We start from the raw sequence: 18,536 nt of genomic DNA on the forward strand, positions 1-18,536 counted from the left end.
GAGATTTCTTGCCAGAACAGCAGTAATAAATACCATTCATCAAGAGGTTATTGTGTACCAGCAATATGCTGGTACACAATTTATGACCCACAAAAAAACCTTCTGTGGTAGATATGATGTTCTGTTTTGTAGAGATGAGAAAGCTGATGCTTTGTGAAGCTGAGTTACTCTTGGTGACCAACCTGTAAATGGCGAAGGCGATCACTCTGTTCTAGGGCTGCTGAGGTGAACTTCATCCACTTTCTACTATGCCAGGCCACAGTTTACAGTGTAGGAGGAAAAAGACCTGGTCATTTTTAAAGATATGCCAATTATATCAAAGTAATGAAACTAAAACTGAGACTAAATAGGCAATCCGGAATTATTACCTGTTGCAATTTTTAAAGCCATTCTATAGCAGGTGCAGCAGTATTTCCGTTTCTAGTTTTAGAAAGGACAGTAACTAATATGTTGCTAATGTTGTTATTTTAGTTTGTTTTAATATTTGATTTCTTTCTGGCATGTTAAGAATTTTTAATTTCTCCACCATTTCTAGAAAAGAGAATATTTGTGTTTTTGAACTAAAAATCATATTCCTCTTCATTTTTTTGTAGATTTCAGAGCACATATACAAATATTTGCTAATTTGTTCCTCACAACCACACTATGCTGGAGAGAGGTGGCTATCAGTATCTTATTTCGCACATGATGAGATTCCGGGTGCAAATCAGAGATATTCAGCAACTCCCTCAAGGTCACACAGTGATCCAAAATAGAGTTAAGACTCAATCTTACATCTTCCCTCTCAAAACCTTCCTTGTCATGCCTCACTAGCAACACATATTTTTTATTTACTGAATAAGTATATTTCATGTAGCTATTTATCAGAATTTAGAAGCTGGAAGCTGAGGGTATGCACAAGTTATTTCTGAAATTCCACTTATAAAAATGAGTCTTAATATAAATTACAGCTGCATTACGTGGTTGCCATAGCTAAAAGCTATGAGGTTTTCTTATGTTTAAATTTTTGAATAATTAAATGAACAGCAGCATGTACAATGTAAATTCCTTAAATTTAATTAAATGATACCTCTATATAAAGGACTATTGTGAAATGTATGTGTAATGATTAAAGGGTTTAGTACATACAGAGTAATTTTCCCTAGTGCTTAAAAGGTCACAAGAAAGAAAAAAGTGACAAATATGCTGTTTTAAGCTTTTTTTTTTTTTTTTTTGCCACTTTAAAAATGTCACAGTGAGTGAAAGGAAAAAGCTGCCCGATAGCAGATGAATGGGTATTGACAGCTGCACCAGTGTTAAATGCTGCATGGCAGAAAAATCTAGTGAAGAAAAAACAAACTGTATTCACGTTTCCATATTGCTTTTTATTAAATTTAAGTAAAGCGACTTTAACTTTGATTTATATCTGAATTTGGTAATGAAGGCAATTTGTTAGACAAATCTATGTACACACAGAAAAGATAGGTATATAATATAGGACATTTTCATCATGCACTAAATATAAAATTATCTTGACAACACATGTGATATTTTATGGTGTCCATATGGTATTGCATATGCAGTTTATAATATACAACTGGTATCTGGATAACATATGATATAGATATAAAGCACACCCTACAAGCTTAGAATTCTATGATTACACGTACACACACACACACACACACACACACACACATACATTCATACAGAGACGCAATATTCATGGTTTCTCTGCTTTAAATACACATTTAACCTCTGCACCATGTATTCATATTATGAAGGGCTTGAGTTACTTCTAGGGGTGTGTGAGATTTCTTTTTGCTTGAACAACTCTTTCCCCAGAAGCCTGGAAAATTCATCATATTGGATAGCCAGGTGTTCTCCATTTGCAAATATTATTACCTTATAGGATTAGAAAAAGGTTTAATTATGAGAAAGGGAAAATAAACAATGCAGTAGGCAGAAAATGTCACCATACTCCATAGGCAGTGTCCTGTAGTTGGCATTGTCTTTGGGCATTCATAATGCATGGGGTAGGGGGTAACTTTTAAGCTGGAAACCACAGAGTTTCTGCTGGCAGTCTCTAATGCTGTCAGGCTGCCGCACAGGGGCTCTGAAACTAGACTTTTTGCCCTTTGTCATTCTTAAACACGATCATCTTCCTCTGAGGCAGGCCTGACTAATGTTTTTCCTGAATAACCATCATTCCCAGGAGAAAGTCATCTTCAACATGCAATCGTAATCACCACAAGCAAATTTCTTGTGTATCTGTCTACCCCACTAGACAAGAGCAAAGACCAGTCTTGTTCATTCTTGGATCCCTACCACCACAGTGCGTTACATGTCATCTAGTAGGTGCTCAACAAATTAATTCAATGAATGAATGAATGATTGCAATAATATTTCTACCTAAAGTGGAATACCGTTCTGGAGTTCTTTAGTACTGGGGGTAATTTGTTGTACTTTTGTTGCCAGAATCACAAATAAATGAGCCTGTCTTCAATTTTCATGAGTTTCTCAACTTTAGGAGTCTATTTTTGAAATAACTCTTTCATACTCTGCTGTCACAGTTGGCTCTGGTAACAATACTCCTGCAGAGATGATGTTTCTCCTTGTGCTTGGGGCATTTGGTTAGGCAGATTAAGAAAAAGACTTGAAGAATGAACAAACATCACCTTAAGCTACATAGTTATAATCCATAAGAAAAGAGTGAATAGTGCTAATGGAAAATACCTGAACTTTGGAGTTTTAATTTATTTTAACTTTGCAAACATCTGCAGTGTAAACTAATATCAAAAAAATTACTTGAACAAAATTACTTTGTTGTCTAATTAGAATATTCTACCAGCATACATAAATTTTGAAGTGAATGCTGTCATTTTTTGTTTTTAAAAATATATCTTGTGATGGATGAATAATAATCACACCTGGAAACAGTTTTATAAATAAAAAATTAAATTGCATAAAATTATATTCAAATGTGCTATTGAGTGTCAGAATTGGTTAGAAAAGATTATTATTTAGACCCTAAATACGTGCTTATGCGTTTACTAGATGTATTTATTTTTTCACAGCCAAATATGCTGTAATTTAAATTCATAGAAATGGCATTAATACATTCTGAGCTATGGTCATTTTTATTGTTTTCCATGACAGTAATGCCTCTAACTCTATTACCAAATAAATCTCCCCCTAGATTTCATAGATCTCTTGAGCTATGTGCTGACACCAAAACAAGCATATGAAAAACCAAAACCCTGTCAATCTATTAATGCCTATGTGATATCAACCCATAGCCTCAACTCATTTTTCCTCACTGAATCAACTGATTTTTCAAATGGAATAAAAAATATATCCAACGATTTAGTTTCCTGTTACACACTTGTAAGACTGAGGATGACTGAAAAATTATCTAGTCCATGGCTTCCCATTCCAAGTTTTAATGGAGACTGGTGGTCCACTACATGTATTTACCTTACTGGCCCAGCCACTTGATGTCATGTTGGTCTGCACCCCCGTAAAGAGTATCTACCCACGATGTTCTTAGGAAAAACGTAAAGATCATATTTCTGAGTTAGGTAAAATAATGAAATTGTTTGGTGTTTTCTAACCTCCACTTCTGGACTAGTAAGGCTAATGGGTATTTCCAAGGGGAGTAACAGCAAGGCTAATTATTTATTACCTCTTCTTCCAGAAGGAGTCGAAACTCAACAGCTTTGCTCCCTATACTTCCCCTTCTCTCTATCACAACTGGAATGGTCTGTAGAGAAATTAGACAGCTGTAAATGAACATCTGTCAGTGTTCCGTTCATTTGATCCTGCCAATGGACTAACTAAAGACACATCTCTTACTAAAAAATTAAAATATGTAGATTTATATTGTTGAGTGTATGATAGTTGAAGAGGCTTATTCAAACCCATGAAGACTTCTGTGTTGTTTAGACCAGAGAGAGTTTATTTTGGGGAGATTTCCCGCAAGAGAAGCTTGCGGTTGGGAGAAGCATATTAGCTCAGGGTGGTTGTCCTTTGGGAGTAGGCCACTTAATCTGAGGGAATTTGGGACGGGTAGACTATAAATCCATAAATTAGAATTTGGCTGGAATACTAGGATCAATACCTCTCTTTTTAATAAAATTACCAAGGGACTGTTAATAATCCCTGAAGTCTGACCAAGAGCCAGACTTATAGAGCACTTATTACTAAAACTCTAACTACATACAACCAATAAGTGAACCATTCTTTATTTAATTGGCTTTGTTTGCCAATCATAATGGCCATTTGGACTAGCCACGTGGTCAGTAGGTTCTGTCTTTAATCTGAATATTTCAGATTGACCCTTTTCCACTCTTGTCTTTAAGCAAGTGAACACAGTGGCCTAAGAGTGACTTTCACTTGTTTAGTTGGATTTTCCAGGTGGCCTAAATTATTTGTCAATAAATTGATTAGCACTATTGGGAGTCACAGGAACTCTTGAGTGATCAGGAGACTATATGGTTTCTGGAAGCCATAACCTGATCCCAGGGAATAAATGAAGTTCTGAGAGTAATTTAGGAGCTAAGAAAATTTAGTACATCAGATAATAACTTACTAAACAGTACCCTGGAGGTTTGAAGAGTTAATGTAATTTCTGAACCTGTGTAAGTTATTGCCAGAGAGTAGCTTCACATGGATGGAAGAGAATTCAATGTACCATCATTATCTTTTACAGTATCTGGGTTCACCTTTGACATCTATTTTGGACTTGCTTCATCTCTAATTTTAAGTTTATGAAATGTGAGCTTCTTGGTAGCATTTTTAATCACCTCACCACCTTAGAAATTCTTTCCCATTCACACTATCTTCTCAGAATTTATAAAATAGATTTCAGAATTCACTATAATAAATTCCTTGCTCTAAATTTTGTTTGGATTCTAATTATTTTCCAAGTAGAAATGGTCATTGGTTTTTAGTCATATCAACTGTCTCTGAAAAGTTTCCTTTGAAATATCTCATTGTTAGAAGCAATTTTAAGAATATAGTTTAAAAGATATATGAGATACATGAGTTGCATGAGATATACAAGTTTTGTGTATTCCCAATCTGTATTTTAATACTACATATACTTCATATATATACTATGTGTATATAATACTACGTATTTTTGTACTACATATATAGTAGATACAGTGTAGATGAAAACACATAGTAACGTGTTTTTTTTTTTTTTTCTGGGGAGAAAGCAAGGAGAATTGGACTAGTATGGGAAATAGAAGGAACTTTAAGTATATGTGGAAGGTTTTATTTCTCTCAAAAAAGTATCACAAAATGTTAGCATTTATTTAAACTGTATAGTAGATATATATGTGTTTATAATATCATTCTTTGCACTTCTCTATATTCTTAAGAAATTTTCAGTAGAAGAAAATGATTTAGAATGTTTTCCTTGATGATGCATTCTTAATGAACTCTTTCTTGGAATTAATTTTTGTTTAAATTCTTAAATTTTTGTACTTTTTTCTTCTTTAAAATCAGAAAGTTACTTTGGCATTGTTTAAAGAATGATGAAAATCTCATTTAGATCTGGGTTGAAAAATCCTTTCTAATTCATCAAAGCATTTATATTTTTTTAAACATTAATTTAAGTCTGTCCCTCAGACTGTCACATCTTTCTTAAGGGGTTTCTCATAGTCTTTTGACTACTCCATCTGCTCTTCTAAAAGGAGAACATCAAACTAGTTTGTTTGACGTGACACAATTAGATCTCAGATGCTCAGTTGCCTGACCATTTGTAAAAGCATTTTCTGGAAATTAGGAATAGACCAAAGAACTTCTGACTTTCTCTAAGGCCTTTATTTAGTTGATTTTCCATCACTTTGGTTTGTATTTCTATTCAACATCTTCAGTTGAAAACAAATAATTTTTGTTGAGGGTTCTTTTTCACAAATAGCACTCCCATTGGTAATTAATCAGTGGTTATTTCTCCTCCTTTTCCACCTTTTTCTTTATCTTTTTGTTGAATTGTGTACTTTAGCATTAATGGCATCTAGCCCGTAGTCAAAAGATGTGCTTCCTGAGTTTTAAAAATTGTGTTGGCTTGGAAAAACAATGCATGAAAAAAAATGAACACACATATATTTAGTTAGACACAGAATAGCTATGTCATCTAGAGAGGTGAGGAGGTCAGCCACTTTCCCAACAGAGTCTCAGGATGGCAATACTTTGGTGTGGTTACCACGTTTTAGGTCGAATAACTCAACTTTGACAGCTTAGTCATATGAACAGACTTGATTTATTCCAACTCACAAAACACTGATGTATAAGCCAGATGCCAATTTATTAATTCTGAGAAAGCTATGAAGTGATGCCAATGGTTCCTTCATTCCTTTCTTGTAGGGAAAAAAAAAAAAGAAAACATAAAAAATAAGGCCATGGGCCGGGCGCGGTGGCTTACTCCTGTAATCCCAGCACTTTGGGAGGCCGAGGAAGGTGGATCACCTAGGTGAGGAGTTCAAGACCAGCTTGACCAATGTGGTAAAACCCTGTCTCTGCTAAAAATATAAAGCATTAGCCGGGCATGGTGGCAAGTGCCTTAATTCCAGCTACTCGGGAGGCTGAGGCAGGAGAATTGCTTGAACCCGGGAGGTGGAGGTTGCAGTTTGCACTCCAGCCTGGGCAACAAGAGCAAAACTCCGTCTCAAAACAAACAAAAACAAATAAACAAACACAAAAAGAAAAAAGACCATGACCAGGAAACTTGGTAATTATGGTATCAGAGCAAGAGGGGTTGGTTGAATGGCCTTGATCTGAAACATCCCTCTCTGAGACCAAGCGGTTTGGACGGCTCACACCATTTGGCCAGAGTGCTGTCTGCTCTGGACTATCCTGAGTAAAACTTAAGAAATCCTTCCTCTTTCTAGGCTTTTTTTTTTTTTTTTTGAAACGGAGTCTCCCTCTGTCGCCCAGGCTGGAGTGCAGTGGCGCAGTGGCGCAATCTCGGCTCCCTGCAAGCTCCGCCTCCCTGCAAGCTCCGCCTCCCTGCAAGCTCCGCCTCCCTGCAAGCTCCGCCTCCCTGCAAGCTCCGCCTCCCTGCAAGCTCCGCCTCCCTGCAAGCTCCGCCTCCCTGCAAGCTCCGCCTCCCTGCAAGCTCCGCCTCCCGGGTTCACACCATTCTCCTGCCTCAGCCTCCCGAGCAGCTGGGACTATAGGCGCCCGCCACCACGCCCAGCTAATTTTTTGTATTTTTAGTAGAGACGGGGTTTCACCGTGTTAGCCAGGATGGTCTCAATCTCCTAACCTTGTGATCTGCCCACTTCGGCCTCCCATCTAGGCTTCTTGATGTTGTTTTTTCAGACTGGCTGAAATAGAACTGAGCATGACCATTTATTTATGTTAATAGTTTAGATGATGGATATGAAACACTCAGCATCAGGTATCGAGGAATAAATGTTGCTTGCTGGTGCTAGGGAGTCTACATCTTAGTGGCAAAAGCTTGGGCTCTGCAGACAAAGCTCAGATTTGAATTCCAGTTCTTCCCCTTCAAGATGTATGGCCTCGAACAAGTTACTTATCCTGTTTATGCTTTACTTAGGGATAAAATGGGGAAAATAACTGGACCAATCTTATAGGATTGTTGGAGATTAAAAGAGACGAAGCACAATGGCACTGAGGGTGCATTTAATATTGCTAATTTTCATTGAGATTACACTAGTCAGTCATCATTAGTCTTTTGTTTCTTTCAAAACTCATCTATCACTCATAGTTTTTCTCTTTGGTGATTATGCATCCATCTTGTCATGCATTTCTTGTTGAAGCTGAAAAATTTTTTCCTCTGGATTTGCTAAGTTCCAGTATGGAGATGTTAAAAAATAAATGTAGGCACATTAAAATTTTAACAGGTTTATTTGAGCATTCAGTGACTTACGAACCGAGCAGTGCCAGACCGCAAACAGTTCAGTGTTCCACTGGGTGGGTGGAGATGGACAAGAGAGAAAACTTTTACAAGGTGTTTGCCAAACCAAGACAAAGAAAATACATTTATTGGTGAAAGTGGAAAGTCCCTAGTTGGAGGTTAGTTGGCAGTTTCTGGTTAGTTCAGCTTAAGTGTTGTTTTACTATTTACATTGGGGTTTGATTTGGTTTGCTCCTATAAGAACCCAAGGCACTGGAGCTGTCTCAGCCTAATGGTCTCCCAATTAATTTTTTTTTTTCTAACAGCAACATACCAACTACATATTCTATAGGTTATTGTTGTAATAAAATAAGGTTCCCAGCAAGGTAACTTGACTCATTTAATGTTATGAATACTCCTTATTATAAAGCAGGATAATTGGGGAAATGCTTAGAAGCTTACAACATGAGACAGTCATTTAAGTGGTTTTTACAGAGCCAGAAGGATAACCTTATTCATTCTCTAGCAGTTAATGAATAGCATCGATATTTTCCTGAGGCAATATGTTTTCATCTTCATTGTTATTGTCTATATACCCATATAGATTTAAAGATAAACATTCTTTTCTTTTCCTTTTTTTCTTCTTTTTTTTTTTTGAGATGGAGACTCGCTTTGCCGCCCAGGCTGGAGAGCAGTGGTGCGATCTCAGCTCCTGGCAACCTCTGCCTCTCTGGCTCAAGCGATTCTCCTGCCTCAGCCTCCTGAGTAGCTGGGATTACAGGCATGCACCGCTGCAGCCGGCTAATTTTTGTATTTTTAGTAGAGACGGGGTTTCATCATTTTGGCCAGGCTAGTCTTGAACTCTGGGCCTCCAGTGATCCGCCCACCTCGGCCTCCCAAAGTGCTGAGATTACAGGCCTGAGCAACCATGCCCATCCTTAAAGATAAACATTCTAGATCAAAATGAGCTGGAATCCACGTGCCCTTTTTGGCCTTCCTGCATTCTGCCTCCTGCAGTCCTCTCCTGTGGGTCCTCTTCTCTCAAAGGTCCCTTCCCAGACTGTAGAGTCGCACAGCTCCAGGGACACCTTTCACATTGCATTCTATGTTTATAATGCTCCCTGGAGCTGCTGTGCCTCAGGGTTGCCCTGAGGGTGGCAGCTCAGTGGCAAGTACATCCTGCTTTCCGCTTCCCATCTTTCTACCTACCTCTTGATTGGCACCTGAGGCTTGTGGCCCAAGCCCTGGAGCTGTCGCTGACAATCTGAGCTACTGTAGGAAAAGGGGAGACATGAAGCAATTAAACATCACATCTCTGGTGAAGAGTGAGAAACTGGACATAGCCACAGTTTCTGCGTGCCTCACCCGACCCTCCCCATCCCCAGACCATACCTTGAACTCCGGTCTTTAAGTTTTTTGTGTTTGTGTAAATTTGAGCTCAACAGATAATTTTAGGGGCTAAAATGAGAGATTTACCTAACCTCTGGGCCCGTAGCCTACTTGAATAGATTCAGTCACTCTGACCCTGAAACAATCAATATTTTCAAAAAGGGGCAATCTATTTGACAGCATCTTGAGCTTCATTGGTATGACGGCCATGGTGAAGAATGATGAACCCAGGCACAGGGGAGGGGGCAGACGAGGTAGGAACCATCTTTGTGTCTTCAGTGTTTGCAAGTCTTGGAGCAGAGGGGGAGGGATTAGCCTTAAGGAGTGGGTAGAGTGAGGGAGAGGGAAAGGGGCAGCCAATTGGTGCGATCTGTGATGCCTTAATCTGTGATGCTTGAACAGTCTCTTTCAAACTCCTGAGTTCTTGGGGAGTTGGTCTCCTGTGGTTGTAGCCAAGGTCTCTCTCCTCTAGGACATGAGGATCCTCAAGAAGGTGCCAGAAGGGAGGCATCTCATCCATCCTCATAAAGCTATGAGGATGGCTATAACATGACATCACAGGTAAGAAGAAAGCCCTGTTCCCTACATATTTCTCCTGCTTTGCTCACTGATTATTGAAACTTTTTTTTTGAACAGAAGCAAAGGCTTTCACTTTCTAGAGTGAAAAGAGAAAGGGACCATGGACATGCTCCTTGAATGGTTAATCACCCTGCCCCCCACTGATGCCTGTGTGACCCAAGCTTTCCTCCTTCCTTGCTAGTCACTTGCCCCAAGACTTCTACACATCAACTCCCCACTCTGGAGTCTCCGCTGTTGTCACAAACCATTGGGTTGTTCAGAATCTTGGTTCTCAAAACGTGGTCCATGAACCAGCAGTATTAGCATCACCTATGAATTTGTGTCCAACCTAGGCTACTGAGTCAGAATTTTCATTGTAACATGATATGCAGATGATTTGTGATTTGTATGAACATTAGAACGTTAAAGTTTGAGAAGCTCTGGCCTGAAACACTTCTTCATATCTAGCCTTAACTGAAATCTGATTTATAATGGTAATCATGATTTATAATGATACCATGATTTATAGTGGGGGTAATCATCACTATACTTTTAAATAGTACATGTGTTAGTTAATTTTATCATGTTTTCAGCAAGTGCCTACTGTATTCCAGGTACTACAAGTCCTGCAAGTTGGGAATATAAGAATAGTATCCCCACAGAGCTCACAGTGTAGCAGGCTTATAAAAACAAAACAAAACACTCAAACAAAAAAAAAATCACAAAATTGTATTTCAAGCTGTACAAAGCTATGCCCTCTAATTAATGCTATATTTCTCTCTTCACATCTTTCACTTTTCTCCCAGAATCCATGTACTCTGTGAGAAAAAAATCTGACTTGAAATGTTACCCTCTTTCCACTTCTTTTCCATTTCAATGCTGTTGTTGCATTGCTGGCACAAGCCTCTAGAAGTAGTATTCTCAGGCCCAATTGGAAAGGCAAAGAAAGAATTTTTTAAAAATTGGATTTTAAGAGAGCATTTGTGTTCCATTTTCTCAGATGACTTTCTATGTATGTATCTCATCTTCAATTAGCAATGCTTCTGCCATTATTACAGGGCATATTCTGGAATTTTTCTTATTTTGGTTTTGTTTCTGTTGTGGGGTAGGGAGAAAAGGAATGATTGAACATGTTTATTAAATGCAGCCAAGCCTGTTTAGGTTTTGGAGATACCAGAAGGTTATGTTTTGTAAAATATAATTGACACTAGCATCACAGGGCATGGGCTCCAAAGATAACATTACATCAGGACCTTAGTGTGTTTACATGATCATAAAAGAGCTTGTTCTGGTGAATCAGGAAATGATTTGGAAAGAGTAGTGCAAAGAGGCTAAATCTTCCATGGGAAGACGCTGCTGCTTCTGTTGCCAGGGCTGCTGCAGTTCTTTGAAGTCAAAATCTGTAACTGATTTGAGTTTAGGTCTCTTGATCAATATCAGATAATACAAAAAACCTGATTTTCTTATCTTATGGGAATTTATGGCATCTCCCCTAGTCTTGAGATCACTTCCTAGCATGTATTTCAAGATAGTTTTTTGTATATGATCTTATACCATTTTGTATACGATCTTATTCCACCATTTTGCTTTTCCCAGAACTGAATACTGATATAGTTACTAACACGGCACTCAATGAAATTTCCAATATTTTGGCTTCTCTTCAGTAGTTTTTGCTTTCTTTGATTTTTACTGCCTTTGCTGGCTAGAGTTTTAGCTGGCACCGTGCTGACCCAGCAGGTCACTTCAGTTTGGAAAAGAGTGAGTAGCATTTGTGTTGCTTACTCAGCATGTTATTTCTCTTTGGAGCAAAGTGCAATGGCTTCTGGTGAATTTTTGTATTGATTTTAGGATGGTTTTAATGATTTATAAAGCAGCATTAAATCCTATACATCTAGGCTTTGTGTGCCTCATGAAATCAGCTACTACATGAAATTGTCTAAGGTTATATAGTTCATCCCCTAAAAACAAACATACAAAATTACTCCTTGGAGAAGAGTTGGTGTCAATTTCTGCTTATAATCAAAGCTTCATATGTGGTCATTTGACTTTTCAAAAATTGAATTTCAGGCATTTCATCTTTCAAAAATAATATATTTCAAAAGATGAAAAATATAACTTATATAAGTACAAAATGAACATGCATCAAACAAATCATTTGTGTTTCTGCTGAATATAAATCTGTAAGTTAGCATGTAACTTCACGTGGGTTATAATCAATGGCAAATAGTAAGTCAAGCACAAATATATTCTTGCAGAGAATAAATAGGTTTTGGGTGGACCTATTAGAGAATGCTATGGTGTGACGGTAAAAAGATTAGCTGTCATTCTTTTGCTTTATTTTCAAGTTTTGGATAATTTTTCTTAACAATCCTCCTTTCTCCCAATAATAAATGATACCTGAAGATTATTCTTGATCACATGAAAGGTTAGTTACATTGTGTTTTGTCCCTGTTCATTTATATTGATGCAGCAAGATACGAGAATTTGCATATATAGGCCTCTTTGGAGTATAGTCAACAAATCTAGAGCCATGTGGTATTGAGAGACTTAACTTCTATCTGGTCACCTCTGGGTCTCCAGTTACACTTATTTATATAATTCGATATTGTTCTACAAGTTCTTGAGGCTTTGTTTCCTTTTTTTTCCCAATCTTTTATTCTCTTACTGCTTCACATTGAGTAATTTCTGTTGTCTCTCTTCTAAGTTTGCTGATTCTGTTTGTAAAAAATAGTTAAGGGCATAAAAATTCGCACAGAGTAGAAAAAGTTATTTTGGTGAGATACAGAATCCTGTTACCTGGGCAGATAACAGAAAACATGAAGAATACTTTTTTGCTATCTCTTATTAAGAGCAGACCAATTACTCTAAGAATAATTTTTCATTTTCAAAATGAGAAACCTAATTCTTAGCCTTTCATTAAAGCATTATTTTTGGAGTTAGTGTATCAAACTAAGCAAACTTTTCTGACTTTCTTTTTACATATTGTATTTCTTTTTAATTTTTAAAAACTATAGATTCAGGGTGTACATGTACAGATTTGTTGCATGTGTATATTGTGTAATGGTGGGGTTTGGTCCTCTAGTGAACCCATTGCCCAAATGGTGAACATGGTACCCAATAGGTAGTTTTTCAACCCTAACCTCTCCTTCCTCTCCCCATTTTGGATTCCCCTGTGTCTGTTATTTCCATCATTATGTCCATGTGTACCCAATGTTGAGCTCTCACTTATAAGCAAAAACATTTGGTATTTGGTTTTCTGTTTCTGCATTATTTCACTTAGGATAATGACCTTCAGCTTCATTCATGTTGTTGCAAAGGACGTGATTTCATTCTTTTTTTTTAATGGCTGTGTATATGTATACATATGTATGGTGCATATATACCACATTTTATTTATCCAATCCACTGTTGATGGACATGATTTTGATATTGTGAATAGGGCTGTGATAAGCATATGAGTGCAGATGTCTTTTTGATAAAATGATTTCTTTTCCTTTGGGTAGATACCCAGTAGTGGGATTGCTGGGGTCAGTGGTGGTTCTAATTTTAGTTCTTTGAGAAATCTCCATACTGTTTTCCACAGTGGTTGAACTAATTTATATTCCCACCAACAGTGTATAAGTGTGTTTCCTTTTCTCTTCATCCTTGCCAACATCTGTTATTTTTTGACTTCTTAATAATAGCCATTCTGACTGGTGAGATGGTATCTCACTGTGGTTTTTATTTGTGTTTTTCTGATGATTAGTGATGTTGAGCATTTTTTCATGTTTGTTGGCCTTGTGTATGTCTTTTGAGAAGTGTCTGTTAATTTCATTTGTCTACTTTTTAATGGGGTTGTTTTTTATTTTTTTTATAGATTCTGAATATTAGTTCTTTATCGGAGGCATAGCTTGCAAATATTTTCTCCCATTCTGTAGGTTGTCTGTTTACTCTGTTGATTGTTTATTTTGCTGGCAGAAGCTCTTTAATTTAATTAAGTCCTATTTGCCTATTTTTAATTTTGTTGCATTTGCATTGGCTGTCTTAGTCATCAATTCTTTGCCTAGGCCAGTGTCCAGAATAGTTTTTCCTAGAGTTTCTTCTAGGATTTTTTTTATAATTTCAGGTTTTAAACTTAAGTCTTTAACCTATCTCGAGTTAATTTTTGTGTTCAGTGACAGGTAGCAGTCCAGTTCCATTCTTCTGGATATGGCTAGCTAGTTTTTCCAATACCATTTATTGACTGGGGCGTCTTTTCCTCATTGTTTATTTTTGTCGACTTTGTTGAAGATCAGTTGGTTGTAGGTGTGTGGCTTTACTTCTGAGTTCTCTGGCCTGTTCCATTGATCTGTGTGTCTATTTTTGTACTGGTACAATGCTGTTTTTGCATTTCTTCTTTTTAGACATTTTTTACAGGTATTCAAAACCAAAGCAAATAACATTCTCTTTCTGTAGCCTTCTACAACTTTCTATATCCATTTAAGTTTTGTCTTTCATTAATTTCTTCCAAATTCTCAAACAAGACACTTTACTTCAAAACAAAACCATTTTCCTTTTCTTTTGAAAAAAAAAATCTCTCTCACACACACACATCTCATTTTCTTATGCATTTGTACTTCTCTTCCATATTATTCTAGTATAGCATCAACAACTCATCATTAACAAAGCAACTAACTCCTATTAATCAGAAAAACATTGAAGGTAGGTAAATGTCAACCGTCTGTTATATACAAGCACTATGGCAAACTACAAAATGCATGAGTACATGCAACCTCTACAGCTACACACTCCCTTTTATACCTTCTTAAAGTAGCGCAAATGAATACATTTGTTGACAGAGCTCAGAGGCATAGATTCCCTAAAATGTGTAAAAATAAGAAACAAAAGTATATACTGTGTATTAAAACTATGCTTACTTAGAAACTGTGAAGATATACAAGAATTTTCCATTAATTAGCTCAATTTATTATTAGTATTTTTGTCTAAAACTTAAAAAATGATATTGGAAAATCAGTTTTAACTGACACAGTACAGGACATAATAACTCTTGATATGAAATGCTTATCAGAATTATAATTCTATTTCACTGAACATATAATTTTATATTTTCCTGAATTAAAAAATGTATGAGAGGAATAGTAGCTTATATGAACTTATAAAGCAGTTAAAAAGTCTAGGAACTTCAGATTCCTAGTTTCTTAGTGAGCAGCAAATACAATCAAAAAAGTATTTTTTTATTATACTCCACATTGATAAAATTAGGAAAAAGATGCAAAGCTCTTTTTAAGCAAAATCATGAAAATTCATTTTGATTTGTCCAATGATATTCACATTTATTACATGAACTTGGATGCTTATGTAAAAATGCTTCTGAGTTGGCAGTTTCTGTAAAATGTTTTGTTTTTGTTTTTTAAAGGCTAACACACTCGGGACTAGAAGTTCAGTTTCTTTATAAGAATTCTGGAAACATTAAATTTATGCGGTTCTTATTGTTCTCTACGAACCAAGCAGAACAGAGCTTCTTTAATTTAAGAGGTTTTATAGCTTAATGTATTAATACCCTCCAGAGGTAGGAAATATTTCCTGCACACACAATGAAAAGGAAATGCCTTTTTCAGTTATTGACACAGAGACACACAGAGAGCTTGCTGCTTCAATTCTACAACTACAGACAAAGGTCTAAAGTAAACAGAAAAATGAAATTTACTAGTAATCTCAAACAAATTTTCTCCTTTCCAGTGGGCATAAAGTTTTTCCTAACTAGGAAAACTTAAGCTCACCAAAAGCCAAAGCAACAAACTCAAAAGTGGAACAATGTAGATGATCTTTCATCTCTTACCTGACCAAGAATGGGTTCTCATTATATTGAAAAAGGTTGTCAAATAGTCATACCATAAAATCAGATTTCCAATCGTTGTTTGTTCCAATGGGTAATAACTTATCAGCCATGTATAGACCAGACTCATGTGTACACAAGGTGTTCTATATGCTACCTAAGGATTCATTATTTACTAACAATCCCTGGCCTTGATGGCAGAAAAAGTCATGGCTAAAACCAGAAATTAGATGAAATACAGACAAACAACAACAACCACAACAACAACAGCAACCAGACTTGGCCAAGAACAAAAAACAAAAATAAAAACATAAAATCAGAAGAATAAAAAACAGAGATTCAATGAAGGAAAAGTTATATTGCCCTTAAGATTCACTCCAAGATCCCCATAAAGATGTTCTCAGGAGGAAACAGCTTATAATGTGTACTTCTTGGACGATACATTAGAAAAGACTGCAGCAGACAAGTCTATCTTAGTGGGAAAACCCCCACAAAGCTGGGCCCAGGGGTTCATGCCTGTAATCGCAGCACTTTGGGAGGCTGAGGTGGGTAGACTGATTAAGGTCAAGAGTTCAAGACTAGCCTGGGCAACATGGAGAAACCTCGTCTCTACCAAAAATACACAAATTAGCTGAGTGTGGTGGCATATGCCTGTGGTCCCAGCTACTCTGGAGGCTGAGGTGGGAGGATTGCTGGAGACTGGAAAGTCAAGGCTGCAATGAGTTGTGTTTGTGCCACTGCACTGCAGCCTGCATGACACAGCAAGACCCTGTTTCAAAAAATAAAAAATTGAAATTATTAAATTATTAAAGTATACTTTTCAAAAAATTATAAACATGACATTATTCTCATACAAATATAAAGTAAGATGTCAAAGATTTATTTACCTCATGAATGAGGGATGCAGCTGGAAGGTAAAGCTGGTCTAAAGAATAATTTGAGGGACAAAGATTTATATAGTCAACCATGAATAGCGTGATGAAATAAACTTATTAAATTGAGAAAAGAGAAGTTATGGCTTATGCAGCTATAAAATTATAAGAGTTAGGATCATTTTTTCTATTGGAGAGAAATCATCACTTAAGACAAAAATCTGCAAATAAACATGTATCTTCATAGAGCCTGGGGCTGTAATGAACACTAAATAATCAGTCAAACAAAGATATATTTCCCTAGAAAATTAAACAAACCTTGGGAAGACCTATCAGACCAGTGGTCCCCAACCTTTCCAGCACAAGAATTGATTTTGTGGAAAACAATTTTTCCACTGACAATTTTTTCGTGGTCCTCCCCCAGCATCCGTGGAAAAATGTAAGCGTGCAACCTAGATCCCTTGCACGCACAGTTTATGATAGGTTTCGCAGTCCTATGAGAATTTAATGCTGCCACTGATCTGACAGGAGGCAGAGCTCAGGCACTAATGGGAGTGATGGGGAGCGGCTATAAACACAGATGAAGCTTCGTGCTTACCTGCCACTCACCTCCTGCTGTGTGTCTTGGTTCCTAACAGGCCATGGACAGGTACCGGTCTGTGGCCTGGGGGTGTGGGACCTCAGTGTTAGATAATGCTCTAGTATAACATTGAAAAGTAATTCTGGCATCTTTTGCCTTATTTCCAAGTTTTGGATCATTTTTTCAAACAGTTCTAACTTCTTTGAGTCCTAATAACATTAGCCAGTGTTTCTCAGTCTTACAAAGGCTTATTAGAGAAATGTTTAAATAACATTCATTTGCTACATCATGAAATGTTTTTACATCTTTGAAATCCTTTGTTAAATTAATTTACAAAGAAAGTCCCAGAATTGGATAAGGCTTAATTTGGTTAAGGCTTATGTTGGTTAAGGGAGACCCATTATTTATTTGTACTATTCAAAATTTCATTGGTGATTTTTGGAAATGTTCCCAAATTCTTTGACACTTCTTTCACTCCAAGAAATGAAGGTAAATTCTTCTCTTGTGGGTGGGCTGGACATAGCAACTTGCTTATAACAAATTGAATATGGTGGAAGTAATGGTGGAAGTAATGGTATAAGATGAGATCATAGAAGACATTTGGCTTCCTCCTTACTCTATCTTAAATCACTTGTTCTGAGAGAAGTCAGAAACCATGTTGTGAGGACACTCAAGCAGCCTAAATGGTGAGAAATGGAAGCCTCTTGCCAACAGCTAGTAAGGAACTGAGGCTTCTAGCCCACAGCCATATAAGTCAGTCATCTTAGAAGGAGATACGCCAGCTCCAGTCAAGCTTTCAGATAATTACAGTTCCTACTGACATATTGTCTTGAATTTTCACCAGAGACCTTACCATACCACTCAGCTAAGCTGCTACTGAATTCCTGAGCCACAAAAAGTATGAAATAATAGATTTTTGTTATCTAAGCTGCTAAGTTTTGGAGTAATTTGTTGCATAGCAAATAATATTTAATATAAGCCCTCATAAAAATTGTCGTCTCTTTTGGAAGGTGGAAAAGTAAATTTTTTTCTCAACTCTTAAATAAACCGATTTTCTCACGTACTAGAGATAAGGAGACTTATATTTTGTGTGGTTCCAAACTACTGTTTGGTTCTTAGGTGATCTTGAGTATGGCTTCCTCTTGGATACCACTTGCTCACTGGACGTTGCTCAAAACAGGTCTAAGATGGACTTCTGAGTCTACATCTAGAGAATGTATAGGCTGAGAGGTTGAACACTATATTGAGAAAACCCTCTATGGTGATTATCTTCTATGTCATGGAACATAAAACCTAAACACCAAAGCTGGGTTTGATTCCGTTGTCTGAGGGTTGAGCCCTGTATTTGTTTGGATAGCTTCTCTCTCCCCATCTCCCATGGATAATAGGCTGGGACATGTATCCATTTATTGTGTTTGATATGTTGACACTTGTAGAAATACATTTTTGGGCAAATTATAAACTTAGATTCAG

At 36.9% G+C, this 18,536-nt stretch overlaps 1 long non-coding RNA gene across 1 annotated transcript in view; it reads left to right on the forward strand.

Moving 5' to 3' along the window:
* Window positions 1-18,123, forward strand: part of LOC134740362 (uncharacterized) — a 51,017-nt gene extending 32,894 nt beyond the window's left edge. The window contains exons 2-3 of the long non-coding RNA XR_010127775.1: window positions 9,711-9,799; window positions 9,875-18,123. This is a non-coding gene — a long non-coding RNA (uncharacterized LOC134740362). The remainder of the gene's footprint in view (window positions 1-9,710; window positions 9,800-9,874) is intronic.
* Window positions 18,124-18,536: the final 413 nt, after the last annotated feature.

The sequence above is a fragment of the Pongo pygmaeus genome, chromosome 10 (genome assembly GCF_028885625.2).
Source record: "Pongo pygmaeus isolate AG05252 chromosome 10, NHGRI_mPonPyg2-v2.0_pri, whole genome shotgun sequence".
Classification (NCBI taxonomy): Eukaryota; Metazoa; Chordata; class Mammalia; order Primates; family Hominidae; genus Pongo; species Pongo pygmaeus.